Genomic DNA, 4,288 nt, shown 5'->3' with positions numbered 1-4,288 from the left:
TGTATAGTTAAAGTGAAACATTATACTATTAAAATTTCTAAAGTAAATATTAATGATTTTTTTTCCTCTTTTTTTTTTTTTTACAAGTTTCTAGAGATTGGGGAAAAGGCCACTGGAATAACCAAAGTTTGTAGACTTGTATCGAATTTGGGTGTCTCTATATATGATAATATATGATTAGATCATCTCCCAATATACCTAATCAAAAGAAAAATCCAATGTTGTTTTCTAATGAATCACTTGCATCATTAAGTGTGGATGGACATATGTATATATAATAAATTACCTTATCTCCTCACATAGTTTTAATTATCTTATGAATTTAATATATATATTTAGAGATTACTAGATGTCACCAATTATACAAATTATTGCCACATGACAAAACCACTAGTGATTGTTTTAGTCCTTATGTTAGATTTTTCTTATGATTGATGCAAAATAGCTAATAATTAATTGAACAACAAGTAATAAGAATAAAAAATTGTCAAAACGCGCATAACTCAACTAGTAAAATATTTGTTAAATGATAGAGTCTCCTATCTTTAGTTTATTTTATTTCAAAAATTTTGAAAAGTGAAAGATCAATTTAATTAACTTCATATATGTATACATCTATGACTGTATTGATATATTTTAGAAAGCAAAACAATAAATTACTAGAGAACAACAAAGAAGACAACCACCGAGAATAGAGGTAAGAAAGCGAGAAGATATTCTTTAGCCCGACTTTTTCAAAAGAGAATATGTCAAGAAGTTATTTGATGTCAAAAAATTGATTAAGTTCCATTACTATTGTTTTTTCCCTCTTATGCAAAAGCATGTTATCATGTCGTAACATTGTTAACATGACTTACACAATCGCATTTGAATTGAAGTTGAATTTGATATAGTAAAATTAAAATATTAACCATGAAGGTGGGTGATTAATCTTATTAGAATTTAATGATCTAAAATGCATAGTAAAAGAATAGTTTTCTTTAAATACACTAGAGAATAGAGAGATTTCCTCTTTGACATGATCAGTGTTTTGACTTCATCACTTGCTCTCTGTTCTTGTTGGTATTTTAACGAATTAAAACTCCTCGAAAATTGAACGAAGGCAACACACAAAGGTCGTGGTTGTCACTACCCAAGTCTTCATCACAGTTCTCACAGTGTTAAACAACACCGGAGAGGAGGGGAGTACAAAAGACCAATTTTGTTTAATTTCCACCATGCGGGTCCTGCTTTACAAAAGTAAACTTTATGTAGTTTTCATGATTATTGGAGGCCACCTGATCATCTATAATGATTTAGTCATTTTTATCTTTGTAAAGAAATTATAACAAGCAAATACATATTGTATACTAAAACATGCATGGCTTTGGGCATGCATGCAAGAATGATCTTTGTAAACACCATTAAAACGCTCGACACCATTAAAACCAAAAGTGTAATGTTGATGCATTTATTCAAGTTTGGAAGTCCAAACAGACGAAATCAAAAGTTTGCGGTTTATATATATATATGTATGTATGTATGTATATGTATGTATGTATGTACTTTTTTCCTTATAAATATTATTAGAATTGTTTTAGTTGTATTTTTACGTCAGTAGTTTGTTTTTCAGGTTAACATTAATTTATTAGTGAGCTATCCATGGAATAATGAAATTACACAGTTGCAATCTTTCTTTTCCTCTTAAATTTGAGGAAAATAGTATTTAAAAAAAGCAAAATAAACAAAGGTGTTTACAAATCAGTATAAATGGATTTTTGTTGGTTTTTTTTATATACTGTAAGAAGTTTGTTTATTTTTTATTTTAAAAAAAACCCTAAATTTAATACACACAAAATAATTTTGAGCAACTTTTAATAATAAAATAACTTTGAACGACTTTGAATAATAAAAGTGCAAGATTGATTGTCTAATTAAAAAAAGAATAATGCAAGATTATAGCAATGAATAGGTCTATTAACGAATAATTTTTTTTCTAGAAAGAGAGTTTTCTATATACTTTCTAATATAATTTAAATAGTAACATATAGGTGTATAATATATATGTGTGTGTGTAAAGAAATTAATAAATATATTAAAAATTAAAAATTAATCAATTAAAATTGACTCTCATAGGAAGATAATGATGAGAAATATCTTATTGGCAAGTTGTGTTCTATAAAAATATATAATGATAGATGATGATGATAAAAATAAGTAAAATAAATAAAGGAAACCCAATTTGCAAATTCCACTTGTTTGATAACTTGTTCAAACCAAACATCTAGAAATTTCTCTCTCTCACATGGATTCAAATCATTTAGGAATCCAAATCCTCATAAACTATAGAGATAAAATTCTAGAGATGTTAATTTTTTTTTTGTAAATTCGAGGCTCTAAAGAAGGAATATGAAGAGGATGTGGGAAAAGAAAATTACCCACAAGCTAAATGGAGACGTAAAATTAAAGGAAGGAAAGTGCAGTCTTGTGTTCTCTGCCTCATTCATAATAATGATAAATGTTTATTTAGTTATTTGATATGTCCAAACCACGATGAACTAACCATTTAAAGAACAACTTCATTGTTTTTATTCCCTAAAAGAATTAAATGGAGAATAACTCAGGTAAGGAACCAACGGTCGATGATCCATTTTACAAGAAATCTCCACACTAACCCATCAAAATTGGTCATCCTGTGTTCCGGTTCCTGTTCCCAATCTCCTTCCATGGTCATTTCTACACCATTCTAATTATTAAACTATAATGATTAAATTCTAACTTTCTCTCATATTCCAAAACTTTTTTTTTTTTTCTTTTGCAATTTGGCCTACAAAACTATTTTACATGTTAGGAAAAAAGAACTTTAGTTAAACAGTTTGTTTAAAGTATACTTAGTTAAGTTACAAAGTTCTAGAGTTTAGAGTTAATACATTGATAAGAATTAGAAAATCAATTTTTAAGATAAATAGCTATAAGATAAATTAGAGTTTCTTGAAAAATGTAACACCAATATATAAAAGTGAATGACACAAACACCTAATCAATTAAACATTAATTTATGAGGCGAAAAATAGTAATATGGAAGACACTGTTTATCATTTGCTGATAGCAATGACTGGTGCCCAAGTGAGTGGAGGTTTATTCATTTGGGAGAATCTATGTTTAAATTATAAAGTAAATAAGGGTAGTGAATAACAAAAAGAAGAAGAAGAAGACAAAAAGAAAGAAAAACGTGGTACAACAAACACCACAAACATTTTTCATTGCCACTTAAAGAAAAAGAAAATCTAAACCCTATCCCTATCCCTATTAAAGATTAAAATATGAATGTTTATTGATATGATCATGGTTACAATTATATGAACATAATTAGGATGATCTGTCGATCAAATATGAATATCCATAAAAATATCGTTTTGAATCAAATGATTTATAAAACCCTAGCTAGCTAATAAGATTGATTATAAATGATCAGTTGTTTTTTTTAGATATAAACTTTAGATGAGTTAGGTTTATAAAGAGATTGAATTACAGTGGAAGTTCTTGATTGTCTTATGCATTCAAAGTCATACAAGCTATTCAATCTGAGGATGAACATAATTTACAGAAAGAAAAAGGCATAAGAAGATCAAACTTACCCTTGTAGATTATCTTCTCTTCACTTCTACAATTAATTCTCCTTATCATATATATCGAACGCTACACAACCTTTAGGTCTTGCTCACCATTAATTCTCATGAAGAAAGGATCAAATTAAGGTTGGTGGGAAGCTGTAGGGTTTTTGGAAGATAAAACTGCATATATAGATGGGAATTCACTTTTGTTAAATTGTTTTTCATGTAGAAAAAAACCTTTTCAAAATGCAAATTCTGCACATTTTAAGGAGAGAGAAAGAGGTGAGAGAGGGAGAGGAAGAATATCCTCTCTCACATGATCACCACTCTCTTGTTCTTGTTGTTTGCACTTTGCAGGTAGATTTACGATTAATTGAAGAACGAATATCATAAATGAAATTAATTGATCAAACATTAATCTAAATAATCATAATTATTTTAATCATTTTCAATTGCATCCCTGTGGTAATCTATAAATTTTTTAATGCATCTAAATTTCATTCCCGTTAATTTTAACCTATAGTTTTTCAATACATTATAATTTTATAACAATCGTTTCTCGTACCATTAATATATATTCCCTTCATCTAACACTAGTAGAAATGTGGTCTACGACGACAGTTATTTACTGTCGTAAACGAAATTCGCGACAGTTATTTTCAGTCATAGAAGCGGAAGTCATGGAAAGTCCTTCG

General features: G+C 28.2%; 1 long non-coding RNA gene across 1 annotated transcript; it reads right to left on the bottom strand.

Annotated features, from left to right (window-relative positions):
• Positions 1-812: 812 nt before the first annotated feature.
• Positions 813-3,961, bottom strand: LOC116404437. The gene is made up of 2 exons (XR_004217283.1): positions 3,618-3,961; positions 813-1,226 (listed from the first exon to the last, which is right to left on the bottom strand). It is a non-coding gene; the product is annotated as an uncharacterized LOC116404437 (long non-coding RNA).
• Between the last annotated feature and the right edge of the window lie 327 nt (positions 3,962-4,288).

Source organism: Cucumis sativus, chromosome 6, assembly GCF_000004075.3.
Source record: "Cucumis sativus cultivar 9930 chromosome 6, Cucumber_9930_V3, whole genome shotgun sequence".
NCBI lineage: Eukaryota > Viridiplantae > Streptophyta > Magnoliopsida > Cucurbitales > Cucurbitaceae > Cucumis > Cucumis sativus.
This window is presented reverse-complemented; position numbering and strand designations above follow the sequence as displayed.